The sequence below is a fragment of the Ambystoma mexicanum genome, chromosome 1q, assembly GCF_040938575.1.
Source record: "Ambystoma mexicanum isolate Mex_15411 chromosome 1q, UKY_AmexF1_1, whole genome shotgun sequence".
In the NCBI taxonomy this organism is placed as follows: Eukaryota; Metazoa; Chordata; class Amphibia; order Caudata; family Ambystomatidae; genus Ambystoma; species Ambystoma mexicanum.
In genome coordinates, this window is record NC_090922.1 from 561,249,380 (window position 1) to 561,274,567 (window position 25,188).

Genomic DNA, 25,188 nt, shown 5'->3' on the forward strand with positions numbered 1-25,188 from the left:
ACTGCCAACTTCTCTCCTATGGCAACCAAGTGGATTGTCTTGTTCCTAGCTGACAGAACGGCCCACACGCAGGTAGTCTGTCAAATCAAAACGGCCTATACTAACAAAACCTAATGCTTGCTCTTATCTCTTGTGCAAAACGTGTGCAAAGGGGAATATGTATTCAAAGGAAAATCAGTGTTCGAAATATAAAGAATCAAAGTGGCTGAGTCAGCTCTCCTCCCCGCATTGGGCAACACGGAGTAAGGTGCCCCCGTATACAGGATGACACACTCTGGCTCAGGTTCTCAAAACAAAGCAACTCAAAATGTGAATCGAGGCCCGCCTGGCTTTCCACGTTAAAGTCACTTTTCCAACGTTCCAAAAGTTATTTTCACAGTTCAACAAATGTTCACATAGGCCTCCCTCTATTGGGATAGAGCCTCTCACTCACTGCACTTGTAGGGGTTCCGTTCCCCAAGCTTTATTCACTTTTGTTAGTCGTTCTTTTTCCCTAACTTATCACACTTCACTTCTGATCTCCCTCAGTCGGGCTCAGACCTTTTTTCGGATGTCAAAGACTTTCAAATGTGCAGGGCTTTTACTATAGACCTCAGCAGGACCACTTGACTTTCCCTTCAACTTGCACCCTTGTGTTATTTGCCCTAGTGGTTCTTGGTCTATGTAGTTCAAACTCATGAGCACAAGAGTTCAATATTCAATCTTTATTTCCCCTTTTCGCCGAGGTCAATCTTGATCATCCCGCTCTTTAAAGTTCATTCACTTTGTTGCTTGATAATAAAACCTTTCCCCTCTCGCAAAGACTTTTGAGTGGGCTACTTTCTTTCGCAGGACCAATCCACTACTCTGTATCACTGGCTTTACAGTTATCGGTTATTTTAAAGTTCAACACAGGTCTGCCTTTCTTCGTGTCTCATAAACGCACGTGCAGCCTTCAATTGTACAATATAGTTTTGCAACTTCAATCTTCCCTTAACACACATCGATCTTTCTTGTCGCTCGCCAACTCACCGGCTGTGTGCATTCCTTTCTTGTCTTTTGTCTTTAATTTACAAGTCAAGGTTAATACCACAGGCTTGGCCTCGCCTCCCCAACTCTGTCGTTAACCCAAGAGGGTCGCAGGCACCTTTGAAACACAGTCTTCTTGTCTGGAATTTGGCCTTCTCCACATATCTCTTAGGATTCTTTGGAGGCAATGTCCTCCTGCAGGGAACTCGTGTGTTCCTTTACCCTTGGTTCTCATCCCCCGATCGTTCACTCTGCTCCAGTAGGTTCGCCTTCAGCCCAGAAGTTCTGCTGCTTCTCGTGTTCCACCTTGCTCAGAGTGTTATGTAAAGTTCCGCCTTTTATCTGTGTGGGGAGAGCTAATGGGTATCAGATGTATGTGATTAAAGTCAAGTGCCTGACTTTGTCTGACCCGATTAGTGAGACATGCCCAATGGGATGTGTAAGAGTTAGCAATGTTACTTTATCACCCTCTTCCTCGGCCCAGTGTTTGTGTGGAAAAGGGGGGGGGAGTAGGGACATCAGAGCATCCTATGAAATAGGAAGGGTTGTGGGTACGGGAAAGGGAGGAATACTGCGTCTCGCCATCGGTCGCCTTACCCCCACTCCCCGAAGGCCCCTCACCCATGTGATCCTACCGCACTGGTCCACCGCCAGGGTCTGGATCCAAGGCTGATGGCTGCGCTCTGGCCACCTGAGAGAGAGAGATCCCGGGGACTAGTAGGTGAGATACCCATTGGTTTCTCACAAGCCACAGACTCGCTACTGCACACATCAAATGCACAAGAGCTGGAGGCTCTAGCTTTCCAGTCATTACTGCCCAACTGTGGAACAACCTTCCTCTCCACCTACATTCTGTGCCTTTGTACTGGCCTTTCAGAAAATGACTAAAAACAATGTTATTCAGGTGACATTGATCATTGACATTGTACCCCCTCGCAATGATTCTCCCCTCCCTCCTGCCTTCCGCCACTCCTCCCCTCTCACCTATGGAACCAGGGCCTTGATGCCTGTGGGATTTGTGCCCTTTATACATGTAAAAATAAATAAAAACAGAACTCTCCTGGCTACTCTAACCCTGCCCCTTCCTTTCTGGTATGAGGTTTACTCCCTTTGAATGGGTTTGCTCCTTTGAGGCCTGGGCCTGGTGTAGCTGCCTGGTGGTTGGGTATCTCTGGCAGAGTGTGTTACCTACCATCACAAACAGATCAAAGAAGAGGCATGGCCAACAGTTTCTAGTCCTGTCATTTGAAAGGCTACGCCTGTCTGGCCAGAATACACCACCCCTTCCACAGCTGAGCTGACTCACAGGATCTGACAAATGTCTGATATCAAATTGGATGTAGCTGTAAAATGTATGAGAATGCCAACCGCCATACCCTAACTCAGGTCTGACTTATTTATAAAGATTCTTTGCCAGGAGTTAGACCCATAATTATAGGGTTTTGGAACAGGGGTTCATATCTTAAATGCACCATGTGTGCTGCAAAGACGTGGCTGTCACTCCAACTATCACAACTGTTCAAGCTGTTACCTCTGAACCTGCTCTGTGCCACTGGTAGGGCATGCACTGCAAATCAAGGTACTGATGCACCAGGACAGAGGTACACACTATGTTTTTGGCATGGAGCTCACGAAAAGAGGCATCTGATCAGCAGATGTCCCTTTCAGGAATGGAATTACCTGCATCATTGTATTCATTTAATAAAATTAAAAAAAGCTAGGGTTCCTACACCCTTTCCAAATGGCAATCGTTCACAGCTGGCTCACGTAAAAAGGCTGGGAGGACCATCTCCTGAGATTGGTCAATATGGATATTAACTTTGGTAAAATTCTTGAATCACGTTTTTTGAACTAATGAGTCTGCACAAACCTGCAGATGCTGATGCTAACATCTAAATACAACAACAACCTCCTGGACTGTTAGTGCATGTAGAATCAATAGATCAGAACAGGGGGTTATAAATCAACCTTAAAGTTTTTATTACATAGCAGCAATTTTTATAATCACCAAAGAGCTTAACATGAGGATTCTATGGCACATACCCATAAAAACACATACACCAACAATGACACAACATTACATGCATCTAAAAACTTTACAGTAAAAAGACCATAAAGTGCAAAGATAAAGTGTTCCTGTGCTGACTAAACCTGTGTCTGTAAACACCACAACTCTAAATGTGCAAACAATGCATCCATATAATAAATCAAGTAGAGACCCTAATCTACTTCATATGCCCAACATGTTTCATTCCTTTTGTTCAGAATTAATCTCCAGAACTTTGTCAGGGGATTGTATTCTTTCAACCAGCTCAGGCACCTTGGTGTGTGCTTTGGTGATACATCTACTAGCAGGCAAACATCTGAGTTTGCCAACTTCCAATTACTCTATGTTCCCATGAGTCTTTCAATCTATTGCCCCGCTTGAGGAGTACATTCTATCTACTGCACCCAAACAGGGTTTCACAATCTCAACCCTTCTGTGACTCAATGTTTACTGGTCAGCACTATTAGTGTCCAGCTTGGCCAATCACGCCGCTTTATATGTACCACCTAATGCGGAAAAGGTACCCGGCCACTTGCTTGTAGCTGTCCAATCCCAACTGTGGAAACAAATCGGCAATCATATGTTAGATACTCTGTCTAGATTACCTTATGTTTGTCATCTGCCTGTTACTATGGCTTGGCTACTTACAAATGGGAATGGTCCATCTTATTCACTTCTCAAAAACTCTTCTAGTAGTTCTGATGTGGCTGCAACAAACGTAGATAAATGCAGGTGAACACAGAAAAATATGCTGTTACAGGCTAGTTCAGACGGTAGCCAGTGGTTTTACCAAATACATTGGAGAGACTGCTTTTTTACCGAAAAAAAGAACAACGAAAAAAATACTGGCATTTGTTAAAACTGCATGTAGAAGGTGGTGTAAGGGGGTAAAACAGGTGGGGATGGGGTGGGCTTAGGCTTATAGAAAACATGAGGCTTGGGGGGCCCTCCCCAACAAAACAGTATTTTGTACGTTGTTTTCAGTTCGATAAAAAGGCATTCTCTGTAATGGAATTCGTTAAAATCAAATAGATCCGTTCAGACTGTGCTGACTAGGTACGGTCAGCAGTCAATGTCTTGCCCCTTTCCTAGATTACTTTCTTTTTTGTTCTGAGCGTGTGGTGTGAGCGTAAAATTCATGAGGAAATCTAGGGATTTTAGGGTGTGTGTGCCTTCATCGATGCTAACATAACAATGCCCCAATCTCACTAAGTCATCTAGCTGAGGTGATTGCAACTAGAAATACAACCCTCATTGGCATAAACTTTAGACTAATCGAATCAACAGGTTCGAAAAAGGAACTTGGGGAGCTTTTGTGACTAAGGGAAGATCCAAGACTGGAAAGCCTGCAAGCACAGATGGCCAGGCCAGTGAGAAGCTTTTAAGAACCGTAGACACGAAATTGTCTCCCTCTGAAGTCTGATCCCAGGCTTCTCTAAATGCCCTTATTACTGCCCACTGTGCTCTCAAGGCTGGCACTGCTAGACCCACCTCAAACCCATCATGCACAAACTATGGGCCTCAGCACTAATGGCAATATGAACACTGGACCTGTTGCCAGCTCTAGTAGGAGAGGATACCAACCCATTCTTGGACACTGCCGGAACCACTGAGTCTCTAGTCTTTTGCAGAAGATTGAGGAAAGGAGGACAATGAGTTAAAGCATATGGAAGCTCATTGGGCTGTTGAACTAAGAACTCATCCACCACTCGGGCTTTTCTCGTGTGGAATGTGGAGCAAAACAGTGCTACTTGGGCATGCTGCAGAGAGGCAAAAAGATCCAGCACTGGATTGTGCATTCTCCTGCAAACCTCCATAAACCCCTGTTTGTCAAATTGCCACTCTGATGATAGAAATACTCTGCTCCAGGTGTCCACTTCCACATTGTCCACTTCCTGCATATGATTAGCCTTGCGGACCATCAAACCGGATCCTGCCCACAGACCCAACTCTGATGCCACCAACCACATGGACTGCAATGTTGTGCCAACTTGTCTGTTCACTCACGCCACAGCTGATGTATCATACATCCTTTCTAAAACTGCTTTGTTCCGGATCTGTACAATAAATGCTTTGAGGGCTTTAAATGTTGCTGTGCGTTCTATCCAATTGGATGCTCTGTTTTAAGGCTGCTGATTCAGCTGCCCCTGCTACACATCTGTTCCTGGAGCAGCTCCCCACCCCAGGACACTGACATCAGAAGTAAGAATGAGCTATGTAGGGGACAAAAGAGGACATCCCATTTGCTAAACACCACTTCAGAGAATCCTGCAACCTCTAGATGGGAATCTGCATCTCGAAGCTGGATCCCAATGTGTCAGCAGATGATTTATCAGAGGCCCTATTTGGAGCATGGCCCTGGGAACCACAGATACACATGCTGCCATTACACCCTGCAGCTATAGCATCTTGCCTGCGGTAGTCCAGTCCTCATGTAGCTTTCCCTTTAGTGGACTCTGCAATCCCAATGCTCGGTCTTCTCGGAGAAGAGCCCGATTGCCTGCTGTCTAGAATCTGGCAACAACACATTATAGGATTTGACATGACTCCAATTGTGATTTCTGATGGTTTATCAAAAGGACCAAGGATCTCAGCAATGTGCATGTTTCCTCCATGTGGGTCCTCAAGCATTCCCCCGATGAGGCTCTGGTCACCCAGTCTTTCAGGTAAAGAAATACAAGAACTCCTCTTGAGTGCAGTACTGCCACCACTAGGCCCAAGATTTTGGGCATCCTGTTCTGTTGTGGAAGTAGCTTCATTTTCAAATGGTATCCTGCCACAGCAAGCGTCTGGAACGTCTGGTGGTACCTGTGAATAGGGACATGGAAATAGACATTCACAGGTCTATGAACACCAGGAAATCTACATTCCTGACCATCAGGATTATCTTCTGAAATGTCTCCATTTTGAATTTCTTCGAGGCTCAAATTGGTTTAGATATTTCAGATCGAGGACCGGTTGGAATTTACCATTTGGTTTCGCTACAAGAAATATGATTGAGTAGCAACCCAGATTCTCCTCCTCCCTGTGCACCAGAGCTTTCGCCTTTTTCTCCGACAGCTCCTGCACCCGGTCAGCATTGCTTATCCCTTCTGCTCTCCTGGGAGCAGAGACCTGACAGTTCTGCTTGCAATGAAAATTCTATTCTGTGACTAAAGCGGATGCTGATGTTCACCCATTTGTCTGAGGACAGTCTTTCCCACTCATTAAAGAACCTGTGTATTATTGCCCCCACAGACCTGACGTCAGGATTTCTGGTTGGGAAGCTGAGTAGATGATTTTCCTTGCTGGTGTGACGTCTTCTGCCTGAATCTCCACTGCTGATTGAGTCTCAGATGCTTTTTTCCAAGTGATTACATCTGAAAACCTTTTTGACATGGACCCCAGCTAATGCTTTTCCAGCTGTATGCCTCCGTAGCTTGTCAGCATGATTATCCGCCTTAAGGACTCTGTGGACCCTACCCTCCAAAGAGCATCCAGCCGTCGAATGTCATTTTCAAGGCATCCACCTTCTTGTGGTTGCCAGTGTGCCAATCTCTCAGGTGTAGCTGGCACCTGCTTGCCACCAATGCTCCATGGTTAGAGTTGAAGATTTTACTCCATCATATGCCAAAGCTGAAAGGCGTTCTCCCTGGGTCTGAAGATTCATCCGGATGGGTGCACAGTCTGTTCCCTTCCCTATAACATTTACCAGTTTAGAGACACCACTCAGTGCTGTTTCTGCTGTGTAGGACACATAGGTGCAGGCCCTGAGACCCAGGGGTTCTCCTGCATATGCTTTTTTCAGATTGAGTCTGCCCGCTTACCTACTGAGCCTATTGCCTCCTCTTGAGCCATAGAAGATCTCCCAACCACACTTGCCGGTACCTCATCTATGCATACTGTCTGTGGCAGGGAAGATCCTTCTCCTGCAATGAGTACAGTTTCGTCATCACTGTTACCATGTTCTGCCCATTCACTCAGGATTTCATTATTTTGGGCAACAAAGGCCGTCATTCATCCAATGATGTCATAAACTGCTTTGGAGGAGGACGTGTTCCCTGTAGTTTTGAAGCTGTAGACCTCTCCTGTTGGAAAGCCATACATTCTGCCACCTGAGCTAGATTCTCTGACGGTACAGCCCACCTCTGAGGCCATTATTGGCATATTAGCATAGCCAAAGTGGCCACTGTGACACTGCCTACAGCAGCTCCCTCATACAGTGTTCCTTGCAAAGAATTGCCTTAGTCACTAGTCAGTCACATCTACACTGCTCATGTTCCCATGCTGAACTGACAGAACATTGCATGCTGCTGAGAGGTGTATGGCAAAAGCAGGTCACAGGTTCAAGTCCCAGCAGGGCCTACTCAGGTTTTCTCCCTCCTCGAGTCTTGGAATGAAGTATTATTAGATTAGGTCAGGGTTGTCCAACTCCATGCCTCGAGGGTGGGGATCCTGACGGGTTTTCAGGATATCCCTCATTAATATTCATGAGGAACATTTGCATACATTTAGAATCATTGTATGCAAATGTATCTCATGAATATTGAGCGTTAGCCTGAAAACCCGACATGGATCCGGTCCTCGAGGCCTGGAGTTGGACAACCTGAGGAAGCTGTCTCGGGTGCTGAGGGTGTCGTGATTATTCTGGGTGTGCTGAGGCTCCTCCTGGTAGGTATTGTCCTCAGCTGTTGTTTGTTCAGTGTTGGGGGCCATTAGGAGTCATTGTGAGGGACGGAGCTCTGAGCTGAGATTTGATGACTGGAGTACACTAGGCGCGTTACAAATGCCATATCATATCATCATATCATGTCATACCATAGGAACACTGGTATGCATGGCGGAAGCGGCTACACATCATTTCCTTTTGTGGGGAAAGAAATGGGTCATTAGTCTTTTAAATGCTGTGGAGTTGTCGTCACTGTCTTGGTAGACATGTCTTTTAACCCTTCCATTTGTGTTCCTCTTCCTATCGTTTCTCTCTGTTCCTCTGGGGATTGGTGTTGCAGTGCTTTGTGGAACCTGTGCTGATTTTCTGCTGATCTGTGGTGGTGTGTCATTCTTTATCGGAAGAACATGTTTTGTAACTGTGATACAGATTGCAATATTGCACCACCTGGATTTCTTCATTGCTCTCTTTCAGGCAAGTGTCTCTGTTGATCTCGGGAAGTAACTTTGTACGCTTTGAGTGATGCATGTCTTTCCATTCTTGCCCAGTGCAACGCAATCTACCTTCTCCTTTACCCAGCTGGACTGCGTTTCGAGACATTTGGACCAATTTCTGTGCGCTGTTTCGGTGGGTAGTTTTACTTTTACCCACTCTCCCTTCTAAAGGGTTTGCAAAGCAGTGGCATACTTCTCAGTAAACTCCTTTTTCTCTGTTTCTTTGAATTTTCTCAGTCTTTGTATGGTGTTAAGTGTAAGAGTGATAAACGCAGAACATCCCAGCCATCCAGATTGGATTTAATCTAGTAGGGCACAACCTCCGCTGAGCAAGAATGAGCTCACACCTGCGTTGGTGTGCGCTGTCAAGCTGTGAATAGCTACTTGTCCGTTGCCATGTGGGTGGTAGAAGGACAATGTTTGATGCACGATCAAGCAACTCGGCCATAGCGTTGAATGGGAATGGTCTGCCATTTTTGGAAAGCAGGTCTTTGGGATACCGTCACCTGACAATGTCTTCAACACGCTGAGAGGGGTCACTGGTACTTGTTTGCAGGGAAAATGCTTCCAACCACTTTGAGGTGTAGTCTGTTACTACCAATTTATACTTATGTTCTGAAGGGAGTTCTTCCATGGAACCAAAGATGCTGATTTCTAGCATGTCCCACATCTTGCCTGCCTGAACAAGCAACGCTACTCATTAGTGATTTTCTTGTCTGTAATCGTTTCACTCTCTAAGCATGTGGGGCGCTTGCCAATATTTACTTCAACTTGCCTGTCCATGTCCGGCAACTAATACATATCCTTCATTCTGCATTTGTCCACTATTGGGCAAACTCAGGCGATACATATCGCGAGCAGTGGTGCTACCAGCCAACAAGAGATCGGCTGCGTATGAATTCACGGGTATCATGGGTACCAGCCGCCTGGTGTTAAATGCGGACTCCTGGATGTGAATCGCTATCAGTGTGAGAAAAGGATCCCCACATATTGATTGATTTATGGGCAATGGGACCTGAACTGCCCTCTGCAGTAAGCGAACCAACCAGCAACATCACAAAGAGAGGACAACCGACGTAGTGATTGGTGTTCTTTACTATTGGTCACTATCACAATGATAGTCCTTACAATTCATTAATAAGCGCACCTGTAACATATGTACAAATAGTTATGGATCCAATTCACTGTGTTGAATCATCCAGAGGATTAAGAGGTCCCCCGAACTCCGTATCAATTCCCATTCAAATACTCAAATGCCAATAACCTGACCCTAAAAGACCTGCGGTGTACATTAGAGCCTTGCCTATTCCCTGCTGGTGTACGTTAGAGCCTTGCCTATCCCCTATAACAGACTGACTAGACGCTGCGTGTGGACACATCACTGGGGTACAAGGTACCTTCTAGACTGCCTGTGTATTGTTCTCCTGGCACCCGCAAAGACCACTCGGGAACTACCCCATAATTATTGCAAGCCCTAACCCACCAATGCTGGCTCTGAACAACCCAGTACTGTGCTGCTAATTGTGCAAAGCAGCCTATATCCTGCCTTCCCAGTAGGGACAAGGGCAATAGAGAGATGTATAGACTTCCAGTGAACGATGCGTGTGGGCTTACTCTCTTGTAGGTTCACATGGAGACACCTGTCAAGGCATTCCCTAAATCATGTAGTCTATGGGCACTGGTCCCATACTCACTTTTCCTGCATTCTTCACTCCGGATTTTTTGCTTTGTATAGAGTATCACCTTGGGCGCTGGGTGTACTCCCCTCTTACTTTACCACACTTAACTTACTGCATAGGAATTGTTGTCTGGTAAACCCTGTGTTAGCCAGTTGGTGTGTCATCAATGCACAAGGATGTTTATTCATTTCCTGGGCGCTTCACCCATGTGTAAATGCATGGGTTAGCACCCTCTGTTCATTATGCCTTAAGCCACTTAATGTCAGTCTTCCTGTCATTATGTGATTGGATTCTCTCCTCCCCACAAGGAGAAAAATGTGAGGATATCCTAACTGGAACTTGCCTTTTTCAGAGGCTCTATTTACATAATCAATTACCTGAAACAGGTATACACCTGTCTCAACCCTCTCACCGTCTCTCATAGAAATCCCTAGCATGCCAACACTCCTCACAGTCATGGGCTCAGTCATCTGTCAGTCTTACAGTCACTAGGGAACAGCAACTCGCAGACATAACCCTCACCGCAGTACAGGACCACCCAACCAATAGACAGCATGACCTCGCACCAGGATCTTTTTTAGACAGGGTCAGATCCGACGAGGAAAAAAGAAAAAATCCTCCAAGAAAAGTGAATGTACCGCCTGTAGAGGAGGTCCCTAATGCAGCCTGCACTCCAACTGTCCATTTTTAAGTACCAGGAACGTTTAGACCGATATATTTGACGTATGATCAGCAAATAAACCAGCAGAGAGCCGCTGTATCCAGTACCTATCAGATGAACGTTGCCTATCGAAATACCAGTACCGAGGAAACCATGGACAGTAAGGTACCCATTGAGAAAGCCACATCAACAAATGAGACGAACTGAAGATCGTCTAAATGCAGTCCCTGAAGAAACCAAAAAGGTCCTAATGGATGACGAATGGTGACATCACGAGAACCCAGACTGACTCACCTATAGAAGAAATGACGACAAGAGTGAAATAAAGAGACAAAACGCCATGCATAAGGATATCGTGAACTTGTGACGGTGATGTCAAATGAAAGAAGCTTAAGCTATAAGCATGGCAAAGATATTTGACCAGTTTACACGTGTACATATGCTTGGAACCGCAAGAAAGCTAAGAGATTTGTGCGGGTTGCTATGCTTAGTAGAGGTATAGTGCGGAAAGCGCCATATATATATATATACCTCAAATGAAGCACTTTATATGAAGTATACTTCCACTTTGCACAAAAAGCAGAATCAACAAAAATTACTAAGGCCATTCGAGAAAGGTTTCACATTCAACGACATCAGGAGCTGAGCGGCAGAAACGAAACTAGGGAACCAAGGTTGTATCCATCAAAATGAACGAGCAGTAGCTACAATTAACTGATGCAAGGACCAGAATATACTGCTTTGAAGGGGCAAGATAAGAAGGCGAAGGCAGGTGGTGGGTGAACATAAAATCAAATACACAAATTGTTGAGGAAAAGGCAAATCCACAGCATCTGAATCACGTGACCAGCCGAACAAGCAAAGCAAGACCCCCACACGGGCTGTCAGGGACCCGCAAGGAAAACTCAGAATAAGGCGGTACGCTATGAATGGGGTCGTAATGAGGCCCAATGGACGTTGCACCACAGCCACCACTTACCACTCCAAACCAAAGGAAAAGTTTCCACCCAGCAATGGACAATAACACAGATGTTACCAGTCCCACCACTTCAAAGAAATACATTGTGACAAGGCCATCGTCCTACATGCAGAAGAAGAAAGGAACTACTTACTCAATGGTATATAAAGGCCAGTCTGCTATTGTGCCATGACTTTTTGTCCTCATTTGGTCTCTACGGGAAAATAGCAAGTGGTGGATGTACCAGGAAGAAATAGCGGGAGTGGTGCAGAAGAAGAAATAGGTTTCTATTTATTGCTGGTTTTGTTTTGTTGTTTTTCCTTTGTTGTGTTTAAAAAAGAAATGGGGCAGTTATTTTATCCCAGTAGGATTAATACTGTAAATTATAATGATTTTGTGACATAGAAAACTAGAGAGGTTTTTAAAAATATTGTTTGAAGATGGCAATCGATGTCGGCACAGTGCTGAGAAAGGAAAAGTGTTGTGTGGTTGTGTAAAGGAGGTGGGGCAAGAGAAGACAAAACTGCACATATTGTGTGTGCTCTCTCATCTCACGTCACAGAAACACACAAGCACATTGCAGATGAAAAGGTAACATTAAAATAGGTAACAGAGGGTGAGGAGCAGCTATTCAACACAGGGCACATGGGCGTATGTGCAATTACAATACAGATTAATTGGAAATGGTCATTAAATGTAAAGAAGAAGTGCTAGTAGTGTTTGTTAAGGAAGTACCAATGTTTATGAGCATCGGAAATGTGGAAGTAATAATGTCCAGACACTAGCCTGGAGTGAGGATAATAAGATAAATTTACATTTCAACAAACTCACCTAATTTTCTTTGTTTTAGATTGAAAGGAATTGCCACCCAGGGCGAGAGAGCAGGCGCAGTGAGTGACAACTCACCCAATCCCACTCACAAGCATGGTGTGGCCCTAACGAAAATAATAGGGCCAGTGGGAACCGAACAAATGGCCAATTGTCACCCGACTGGGGCAAAGAAAAAGTGCCCCCTTTTGTGTACTCCTCTGCCCTTGAGTCCCTCATTGTGGTTCCTAGTGATTGCATCGAATGCAGAAGCATCGAATGCAAAACCATTGAAAAAAAATGCATCGGAAAAATGCATTTTTTTACCCCTTAAAACCCATTATAGTAACCTTTACCTACAAAAAAAATCTTTTTTCTGATGCATTTTTTTTCAATACTTTTGCAATCACTACTATGTATTCGATGCAATGCCTGGATACCCCTCATTGTACCATTGTCCCCTTCACTGATTCTTTGCTCCTCAGGATCCAGCAGTCGAAGTAGGTCCCTTATACAAGTTAAGAAGCCCCTGAACTTGTTGACCTTGCCATTAAGAAGAAGTGGTGGACTGATTAAAGGCCCCTGAACTTGGTTTGCAACAATTGGTTGTCCGACCACATTGAAGATGTTCCAATGGAGTTTCAGCAAGTTGACCAAGTTTACTTGGTACATTTAGCATCCAGGCAGCTGGCTAATGGGTATCCCAGGTTAACCCCTCTTCAAGATTGATGTGAACCAGAAAGGTGGAATGTGGTTATCAGAATTTACTTTTGTATTGGTTATTCTTGGGTACCCTATTAGCATCATTGAAAGGAAGGTGCCGATTCTCGTGGTGGCAATGGTCACTCATTGGACATGTCAACTGGGGTTTAATTATGTAAGAGGGGGTGGGACAAGATTGAAGTAAATGATGGTATGTTAAAACAACATATGAAACTAGCACTGGTTTGAGGGGGGCAGCATGCATGGGGTATTATACATATGGACTGTGAAAGAAAGGGCATCTAGGGGCTAGATGGCAGTATTGATCACTTAAGTTATCCCAGGGGGAAATGTAATGGAGTAGCATTGGGTTTCATATGTGAACAATTGGGCGGCCATGTTTTAAAGGACCCAAAATAAACATAAAGAAGGGATATATTTCAAAACCACAGCACAGCCAATGACACAGATAAATACGTCACTACCACCTACTGCCCCAATATTGCAATGGTGAATACTGTTATAAACTAAGACAGTCTTTCTGTCCTTATCCCCCATTGTTGTCACAAGGATAAGAGACAATAAAAGCGGACAGATTCTCTAGCGCAAATGTGTAACCATACAAATGCATCCACTAGACATGAAGCACAGATGCACTCAACATGAAGAAAACGTACTAGCTAAAATATGCATTTATACATGAAGAATATTAACATTTGCAACCATAAAGACATGAAGAACAAAACATAAGTAATATATATGTTGACTGCAACACTAATGGCACACAAGTATAGTTCACTAACATAGAAATGCGATCATAATAGGCAGCCATCTTTTCCAAAATGGAAGCTGCAGCCGGCCTCTTTAATATGTAAAAGCCTCAAGAGCTTTTAGAGAGAACAGAATGGTGGAATAACAAAATGAAGATCTTTTCAGGGCTAAATAAAATAGCTATGCACGCTAAACCAAGGTTATTGAGCAAATACAGAGGACCCAGATGGCACGTGTATGGGGTTGCTGTTGGTACTCTTGTTCAGAAAGGAATTGCCATAGGTTTAGTCACCCTAAGTTTCCTAGGGTCATCCAGACGTGGACCCCTTGCTCACTGTGCTCAGAGAGGCACAGCTCCACCTCACTGATGAGGCCCAACAAGGCTGAAACATGTGTATAGGGTTGCTGTTGGTACTCTTGTTCAGAAGGGAATTGACATAGCATTTCGGTGCTGGACTGCCCATGTGGGCGGGACAAAGACTGATATGCAAATGGATATTTCCCATCTGTGAAAGGTACAGTGAGCTAAAGTGTGGCTGCAGACTCTCAAGTGGGTACTTTCCCAAAGAACAGGTCAATGGGCCGTGTTTGTTCTCGTAGAAGGGCGCCTATGGACGATTTTCTTTATTGTTTAAGGGACTTAGATTTAGTCACTCAAGGTTTACTAGGGTCATCCAGATGTGGACCCCTTGTACACTGTGCTCAGAGAGGCACAGCTCCACATTACTGAGGAGGCCAAACAAGACTGAAACACGTGTATGGGGTTGCTGTTGGTACTCTTGTTCAGAAGGGAATTGCCATAGCATTTCGGTGCTGGACTGCCCATGTGGGCGGGACAAAGACTGATATGCAAATGGATATTTCCCATCTGTGAAAGGTACAGTGAGCGAAAGTGGGGCTGCACACTCTCGAGTGGGTACCTTCCCAAAGAACAGGTCAATGGGCTGTGTTCGTTCTCACAGAGGGGCGCCTATGGACTATTTTTTGACTACATTATTTATATCTACATGCGTGAATTGATATGATTTCTGTTAGTCCTCACAACCCATTTAGCTTCTCCATCAATGTGACAGTTAAATATAGAGTATGTGAGTCAATGTATCATTCTTCAGCAATTCAGAATACAGCAAAACTCAACAGATGCAGTATCTTGTCGTTTCTTCAAAACCCTGATTACATCATTAAGAAAATAGTTCAGATTTCCTGGACTCTTCTGTAAACTGAGGACAGCATAATAGCATTCGTCCTGCCCAATCCATTATATTAGGCTCATTAAGGCTGTCCCAATTCACCCAAACAAATTGCCACATTAGAACTCATTTTCTATAAATGAGTAAATTGCATGGAGGGGGGACTGCTTATGTTTGTACTTACGTTCATTCAGGTCTCCTCCATGCAATGGTGTCATATGCACTACAAAGTACAAGTGGGAGATGTAAATAGGCAGTGTAAACTGAGTAAACACTGACTGCCACCCAATGTTTTAAATGGAATGAGGAATCAAGGGAAGCGGCTCTTGTAAGGGGGTGTTGCATAGGTATGAGTGGGGACAAGGGGATGAAAACTACTTGGGTGGGCACTGGGAGCCAAGCAGGAGAGGTGGGCACATTTGTAGCATACCTTTTGCTGTACCACAGGCTCCGACCCCCCATGTAACCAGCATGGAGTCACTAGCCTCCATGACAGGAACCCTTTTCCCACTGTTTTTCTGGCACTCTCAACCCCTTCCTACTTATGTAGTATAAGTTCGTCCCATTCCCATGATGCATTAGTTACTATTTCCGGTATTACCCAAATTGATCTGAAAAATTTGAAGGAATGGTAGATTTGACCAAATTCAGTCACTACCATTAGTTGGAATTTTTTCAATCAATTTGAAGCTGAAAATACCGAACATGAAGAGCGAGGGTTGCAGGGGTGTCCCCCACTCCCTGTGTTTGGTAGTTACAGCCTCAGGGGTTGCAGAGGTGCCACAGGCATCCTTAAGATTGGCGGTGGGGGACAAACATTGCTCAGCCCCCATTTTCAATGAACGGTCAAAACGGGGGGGCAGAGCAGTTTCACTGCGGGCAGTCCGCCCATGAGTAAAAACGTTCATGGGCAGACAACCGTATTCCACCTTTTCCAAGTGCCACAGGGAATCATAAAGTATCTCTGGGAGGGAGAGGTGAGATGTAGGTACTGTGACAAGGGTGAGTAGGATTGGAGTAATGAAGATTACTGTTAAGTAATCTTCACATCACCTCTGCGTCCCTTGTCCTCACTTCAGTGCTTACTTGTGAGGTATACCAACACTTTTTGTAGCTGGATGGAACCATGTGCCCAAAAATAAACGCACATAGGTGTTCATTACAAGTTTGCCGGCATTCTGGAAGTCAATCTGTTAGAATATTGGCAACCTGTATTACAATTACCAGCGCTGGACTATCCGCCGGATTATGAGTGCTGGTAGACGGTGTAAATCAACATTCCATGGAGTCCCATTGGACTTAATGGGGGATTTTGCCTGTATTATTACAGGGACCGGTATTACCGGCGCCTTTAATCCCAGTGATTGTTGCCAGCAATGTGGTGGAATGACCTTCAGATTTTAGCTGGAGGGCATTCTGTCACCTCACTGGCAAACTTTTAGTTGGCCGTTATAGTAATTTGCCAGTATACCTTAATACAGGCACGTTATTACAGCACCAGCCAATTTGTAATGAGCCCCATAGGCTCTTTCACCAATGCCGGTAGCACACTCCACCACCGATTTAGTAAAACTCCACTACTTACACTCTGTACCCCTGTGCTGAAAGTTGTTGAACTATGACCCAGAATGTTCAGCCTGTAATGCTTTACAGCTGTATTGGAATTGGCCAATGCCGCTGACCAACAAATGTCCTGTATCTGTACGCCCTGTGTTTCTGCCCAAGATGATGACATTCCCCTTGTTGACCCGCTGGGGATTGTTATGAAGAAGCTACATATCTCTACTGGTGGTTGCGACCAATGCCTTTCTATAGGGGCCAACACCCTCAAAGATCACAAACATCCTGTCAATTTTCCTAAATGGCTGTGTGCCATCCAAGTACGATTATACCACCCTTTTTACATCCCATATATGTCAGAGTTGTTCTTCTGGGGATGCTGGTGTGATGAATTGCGTTCTGTTTTGCAGGAGTAGAAGAATGAGAAACCAAGAGCCAATGCAATCATATAGGAAAAACAGTGTGACAAATCCTGCAGAGTCCTCACAAAGATCCTGCCTATAGTCTTCTCCAGGTGGCCAGGAAAAAGCAGACGCTTCCTGATCCTAACTCTGGGGATGGTATTAGTCAGGAGGGTCACCTGGGAGGAGAAGGGCCCCAGGGAAATAGGAGGACTTCTTGGATTGAGACACAGCGTTTGTCTTCCTCAAGTAAGGTAATATCATTGGTACTGGAATATGTAATGGCTTGCTGTCAGAGAGAGCTTTTATTTTCCCAAGATAACCATCAGAATGGGGGTGAAAACAATCATAACCAGTCATGTATTGGAAGTAAGAAACCCCCTCTTAGAGTCACTGACATTCATAGAGATGAAAGCTCCTATGAACTCCAGGGTAATAATAAGGAAGAGTCTTTAAATATTACCAATTTAGACCCTGAAAAAACCCATTCTTTTTTACAGCCACATACTTCATTGAATCCTTATAATACTCCTTTAAGGAATATCTATGAGGAAAGAGGTGAGCTTGGTGGTGTTAAATCCATTAAGAAAGTTGAATTTTACATTTTTAACTCTGAGTCCAATAATTCCTGAAGTACTGGGATGGAGAAGAGGGCTGTAGAGGCATAAGACGGTAAATTGCAGCCTATTAGTGCTAATGACCCACACCCGAAGGAGAATGGGAGGCATAAACGGCCCCCTCTGCTGCAGGCTTTGGAGAAGAGCAGTAGCAGAAGGTGGAGTAGTTGTGACAACTTCACGTGGCAGCACTAGCAGAAGTTAGATGAGAGCAGAGATGTCAGGAGCACTGTTTGTAGAATGAATTCCAGTCCTGAGAGGGTCTCTATTGCTCGAGACCTTGATTGCAGAGGTTGAGCAGTGGGAAGCGTTTGGATTGATGGCTTTCCCCCTGAGGATTGCAGCTGCACAGATCACGCAGTGGAAAACGCACCATTTTAATGTTTTCCCCATTTTCAGTCGAGTGCCGGTGGTAGACGAGCACCGGACGGCTGTGGGACCCAGGAGAGCTTTTCTATTGATGGACATGGGCCACAGAAGCTTCCAAGGAGAGGTGCCGGCCCGTGCAGGAAAACAGAAGCAGGGGACCTGGAGGCAGCAAGGTGAACAGATGCGCACGCTAGACCCTGTGAGTTCACTGTTAGATTGTGACCACAGAACGCTCCGTAACCGCCTGCTGGCCAAGTCCAGACGCCTTGACCTCAGAAACAATGTAAATGAAGTTGAAGTATTGGAATGGATTTGATTACTGAACTAATGTAAAGCAAGCTCATTATTCTGTTCCAAACCAAGCTGATTTAAAAACGAGCAGATGGCAGAACAAGAACTTAACTATCAGACAAGAAGGGTGTGTGCCAAGTACTCACCCAACTGCCCCTCTGACCAAACTCAATGGAACCTTCAGACATTCAGACTAGGTACAGGAAGACAGACCAAGGCCCGGCCTGGCCAGGGTCTCTTCCTCACTCGGAAGTGAGGAGATGTTCCTTTAGATACACTCCTTTGCTGTTTTAATAAAAAACAGAACAAAGGGATAAATCAAACAAAAGAGAGGGAAAACCAAACTGCTGGGACCCAGGCTGAAAAGACAGAAGGACAATTAGAATCAAGATGACAAATACCACACATAACTGAACACTCTTAAGGAACAGAAAACATACAATGGTTGATTCTAGGATGGCTATGTTCCAGGGCCCTGTATTTCTCTGAGGGATTATATACATATCAGAATTCAGGGACCTTGGAAGAATTGGAGAAAACAAAAAAAAAGGAATCCTATTACTAAGGTGTTGTTAATTATTCTGAAAATATACTCCAAAAGAACTGGAGCTTACCAAGTTACGATATGCCCAGTCCAAGGAAGTCCAATAGCCAAAACGAAAGGAAGGCGGGAATGTTAGTGAGGTGCTACCCTGAGCAGAACGAGGGGCGCACTAGTGTTGGGCTGGTGCACGTACTTCTAGCAGCAAAGCGTCCTGATCATGTGCACCGAGGCAAAAGAAACCGAGAGGACTTCTTACTAGAAACAGGAGACTGACGGTACTCATGGGAGGAGTTGAAACGGAAATGCAGCAGCGTTCCCGTACAGGTAGGAACCAAAGAGGAGGAGACTTGGAGAGCAAGAGGAAGCACTTGCAAAATAGTCCCCAGGCAAGGTAACAGGCGTCCATAATCCAGGCAGTCCAGAAGCAAGCCGAGTTCAGGTAACGCGCGAACAAAGTCAAAACAGAATCGGTAGACAGAAGAGGAGTCACAGAACAGGAAAGCCGCGTTCGGAATGAGGATCAATCAACAAGTGAAACGTAGTACTTGAGTTCAATCAGAAGCAAAGAGCTGCCGGAAGAGGCGGGCTTTATAGAAAAGGCTCGCAACCAATAGGGAAGCAATCATGTGATAAATCACGTGACCGCAATGCACCCAACGTTACTCGGAATAATCTGCGTGGGTACAGTTTGCAATGCCTGTCTCCATGGAGACAACCAACGCCAAAAGAATGGTGAGGCAACATAACGATGAGGGCGGAATGCCCAAAATGTTTTTATCCTCCACGGACACGTACCATAAACTGCCTCACTACCCTTATGAGGCGTGACACTGTGACATAACTTTGTGGGTCATATTAATAGCCAAGAACAAGAGAGGGCAATAACCTGAGAAGAAAATGCAAACCACTACTGCCAAAGCCAGAAGAGAATTATACCAAGGCAATTTATAAAGAATCATTATTGCCCAAGCCAAAAGAGGGCAGTTAAGAATTCCAGTGTTTATAAAGACTATTGACCATATGTAAAGGAAGTCATAAGCGGAAATGGCTTGAACCCACATTGCCAAAGAAGTCTGAAAGTGAGAAAGAATCATCAACATTTGGTTAATGCCGAAGTGTGGAAACAAGAGAGGCAGAAGGGCTACCCTTCTGATAGAAGGTATTTGGAAGGAGTTGAGTATAACGGAATGCATGTGGCAGTCACAATTGTGTAATAAATAGCACCAATCTGTTTGTTGTTTCCCAGAAGAAATACTTAAACTTGATGTTGTGAAGCAAAAGACATTGCTAACTTGTTGGAAGATAACCTTCACCACACAAGTCACAAGTACTTCAGGGACGTCATTTAGGGGTCGCCAGAGGACGCAACTGCGACCTCTGATGTCTCCCTTGTGACCTCTAAAAGAAAACCTTTTTATTTAAAAAAATAAATAAATTGTAATGCAAGCTCCTAGGCTGTGACCAGCACCATGTGGCTCTTTACTTCTGAAGTGGCTGGCTTTCTTGTCAAGGCCCCTTAAAAAAGAAGAAAAATAAGAACAGGAGTGCCACAAGTCTAACACTTTCAGCACTGACCCTAAATAAGAAAGAATAGGAATACCAAATAATGTGTCTTTCTAGGATTCTATACAATACTTGCTAGAATCATTAAAGGTTTATTTCAGGCACACTACATGGGGTGAGTCACTGATTTAGTCTGTTATTAAATGCCTCAACTCAGCCTTTCATCCTTCTGAGTTGATAAATGAGTAACAACACAGGTTGGGTGATATTGGGTGTATATTTATTCTATATAAAGCGCTTAAGCGTAAGTGCTATATAATAACACATCATTACCATTTGGTCATGGACGTCTACTTGCATTCACAGTAATTTGGTAATATGGACCTATACACACTGATCTTAATGATACATATGGCGATTCATTCTTGTATGAAATGTACATCACATTATAGTGATATCGTAACCATATTTGTCGGAGTGTACAATGCTATGTGATGCCACTTCCTATTTTGTCAACGGGTGAAAGGTTGTGTTCCATCGTTTCCTGTGATATCACTTCGGGGTGGGGTCAAATGACATCACTTCCTGTGAAGTGATCAGGGGGGGTTAATGGGCATGTGGTGTCACTTCCGATACCCTGGCATTTTGGTGAAATGACGTCCCTGAAGTACTTGTACTTAGTAGCCTATTGTGTCCTGGCAGGAGAGCACACCAGGGCAGAGAATCGTGTTGTAGTAGGCCTGGCAGGTAAGTGAAACGGGTGGAAGTTATTGAAGTACTGTGATGCAGTTAAAAGTCTCAAAGAAGAATTGGCAGAATCAATAGAGGTTTTTGTGAACTAATACTGAATCATCCTGACAAATATATATCACTGAAGCAAGTGTTGTGTGAACTGCTGAAGAATTATCTAATATTGTCAAACCAGTGGTTTTGTGAACTGGTGCAGAAATATCCCGACAAAGACATTTCTGTTGAAACTAATGAAGTATGGAAGAAGTTTTTGCAAAATCTTTGTCATTAGTGAAAAGAGGAAACCTTTGTTGATCATTTGTGAACTGTTGGTTAATTTCAAGTAGGAACTTTGTGTTATCAAGTTGGAATCAAAAGAGAACTGAAGTGGAATTATATTACAAGACAGTATTTCCGTATTATTTGGAACTGTTGAATGGAATCCTGCTTGCATGTGCGGAAATGAAATTCACCCAGGTTATAAGGAGTGACTGTTATCAAGTTTTGGAAATAACTGACATATTTGTTTTGTTTGAACTGCCATATATTACCTTATGGAGTTGTTGTGTGTATGTATATGTTTGAGTGACAGACATCTTTTGTTAGAGTGTTTCCTTTACTTTATTTTAGGCAGGGAAATCCTCGTCAGAGTAGGGATAGTGAGGCGTTTATCCTACCTTTTTAGCTACTAAAATGGCATCTATTGAAAAACATTCACAAAGTTGTCCGCCTCACATTTCTGACCACTCACAGCCGGCACAGTTAAGAGATATATCTCCTTCACCTTTTGTGGTAATGTGGGGCGAGGGAAGGCTATGCTCTGAAGAGGGGTGTGAATGTGATCCAGTAGGGACCGAAACAACACAGAAATACAGTCCAACATGAAGGGAATGTCCAATCAAGGTTCTATAAAAGTATACATACTTCAATCAAACACACCATCTCCAATAGAACTATCTCGAAAACACTGTACAAATTCCACCCTGTGGAGAGACAGAGAAAATGCAACAGGTAGAAGAAGATAACACTCTGAGTATGAATACAGGGATGATAAGTAAATTGTTAACCACAAAAATGATATGTCTTTGGGTGAAAAAAGGTAGAAAGTGACCTAACCAGTCTCTAGGGCCCAAATGTACCAAGCAGGGAGTTGTTGGTCGACAGTAACTAATTTCAGGTCTTTTAAGGGTTGATGGCGTTGAGCCCAGCTCCAATGAGTGATGCAAGCAGATCAAGCTCAGTTTGGACATGGTGGATTGTGCGGGCCCAAGCAGCAAGTGGGCGCCATGCCGGTTCATATGCTGTATCTCTGTGCGGCTCTGTTGTGGCTTTCATCGATGCAGGTCGAGGGGTCACTCAACAGGATCTCTTTGAGGTTGGGCTGAGTCCAGTCAGGTTGTTACCACTGGGAAGGGTTGAGGCAATTGGCAGCGGTTGCAGAAATGGTGATCATGTTGCTCTGAAGTGCGGTTTGGCGAAGGAGTGCCAGAAAGCAGCACAGGTTGTTTCCTTCGACTTCAAAGGCAGAGAGGAACAAAATGGTGGAAGTCTTCTTCCATGGGAACATACCTCTAAAGTCCTACTAGGAGATTTAAACTTGGGATGCAATGACCCATTAGACAATGATGCATCTTCACTTGTGAACTTCTTATCTTCCCTAGGATTCACTCAACATATTTCAAGCCCAACTCATCGACTAGGCAGCTCTCTAGATTGGGTGGCAAATCTCAACTGCAACACAACTAACATTGCCATCACCCCTAATCTGTGGATTGACCACCATACTGTCTCCTTCATGACGCCTGTAGTATCTGCGCTGACAATACACTCACCCACGTCCACCTGCGCTCAAGAGATGCTCCTGCAATCTGACCAAAGATCATCTCCTCCCAGTCCTCACGTCTGACCACCCCCCCTCCCCTGCCTCATTGCCATCTGACCTGGTGGACACTTAAGATGTTGCTATAAAGTCAGCCATCGATACATTGCACACCCCTTAAACTTTGCAGAGCCAAACCAACCACACACATCAACTCCTGGTACACACCTGCTCTCCTAGCCATGCATGCCAAGAAAATTGCCTTTGAAACCAGTTGGAATAAATCCCCCTCACCTACAAGCAAAAACAACTTCCTCAACTGCTGGAGGGATTACAAGCAGGGTATCCTTACAGCCAAAGCAGCTGCTCTATCCAACAGGATTGTCAGTGCCCAGCCCCACTCATGTGAACGATTTTCCATCTTATGGGAGCTTGAATCCCCTCTTACACCAACTGAAAAGTTTACCAAAGATGACACTTGGTGCCAACATATCCAAGATGCCCTCACTAACAAGATCACCACCCTTCAGCTGAAAATTGATAATAAGAAAGCCTCCATCTTTGCAAAAGAGCGAAGTCAGGAACCAAGCAGCCCCACCCACCCTCCCTTGTACCCCTCCACAGAAACTAGCTTCAGCTTCATGCCTATTACGGAATCAGAAACCTCCACTCTCATTGCTGGTTTCTTGCTCAGCACCCATTATCAAGGACTGTGCATTAGCCCTATCATTAGTGCATTTATCAACTCCTCATTTGTCCACAGCTTTATCCCTCCTAATCTCAAAGAAACTTGGATCTCCCCACTCATTAATACAACTTGCTTGGATCCATCCATCCCCACCAACTATAGACCCATCACAACAGTCCCTTTCCTGCTGTAAATCTTGGACCACGCTGCATACGTCCAGATACAAGCCTACCTGGAACAACACAAGATCCTTAGCTCACGTCACTCAGGCTTCCCTCCAGGTCATGGCACTGCGTTATCCCTTCTGGATCTAAAACAAAACAGTTGGATGACATCTGCGATGCCAATAACCTTACCCTTCTTCTTCTGCTTGACCTCTAGGCATCTTTTGACTTAGCTAACCACCGAACACTCTGCCACCACCTCAACACAACTGCCAACTTCTCTCCTATGGCCACCAAGCAGATTGTCTTGTTCCTAGCTGACAAAACGGCCCACACGCAGGTAGTCTGTCAAATCAAAACGGCCTATACTAACAAAACCTAATGCTTGCTCTTATCTCTTGTGCAAAACGTGTGCAAAGGGGAATATGTATTCAAAGGAAAATCAGTGTTCGAAATATAAAGAATCAAAGTGGCTGAGTCAGCTCTCCTCCCCGCATTGGGCAACACGGAGTAAGGTGCCCCCGTATACAGGATGACACACTCTGGCTCAGGTTCTCAAAACAAAGCAACTCAAAATGTGAATCGAGGCCCACCTGGCTTTCCACGTTAAAGTCACTTTTCCAACGTTCCAAAAGTTATTTTCACAGTTCAACAAATGTTCACATAGGCCTCCCTCTATTGGGATAGAGCCTCTCACTCACTGCACTTGTAGGGGTTCCGTTCCCCAAGCTTTATTCACTTTTGTTAGTCGTTCTCTTCCCCTAACTTATCACACTTCACTTCTGATCTCCCTCAGTCGGGCTCAGACCTTTTTTCGGATGTCAAAGACTTTCAAATGTGCAGGGCTTTTACTATAGACCTCAGCAGGACCACTTGACTTTCCCTTCAACTTGTACCCTTGTGTTATTTTCCCTAGTGGTTCTTGGTCTATGTAGTTCAAACTCATGAGCACAAGAGTTCAATATTCAATCTTTATTTCCCCTTTTCGCCGAGGTCAATCTTGATCATCCCGCTCTTTAAAGTTCATTCACTTTGTTGCTTGATAATAAAACCTTGCCCCTCTCGCAAAGACTTTTGAGTGGGCTACTTTCTTTTGCAGGACCAATCCACTACTCTGTATCACTGGCTTTAGAGTTATCGGTTATTTTAAAGTTCAACACAGGTCTGCCTTTCTTCGTGTCTCATAAACGCACGTGCAGCCTTCAATTGTACAATATACTTTTGCAACTTCAATCTTCCCTTAACACACATCGATCTTTCTTGTCGCTCGCCAACTCACCGGCTGTGTGCATTCCTTTCTTGTCTTTTGTCTTTAATTTACGAGTCAAGGTTAATACCACAGGCTTGGCCTCGCCTCCCCAACTCTGTCGTTAACCCAAGAGGGTCGCAGGCACCTTTGAAACAGTCTTCTTGTCTGGAATTTGGCCTTCTCCACATATCTCTTAGGATTCTTTGGAGGCAATGTCCTCCTGCAGGGAACTTGTGTGTTCCTTTACCCTTGGTTCTCATCCCCCGATCGTTCACTCTGCTCCAGTAGG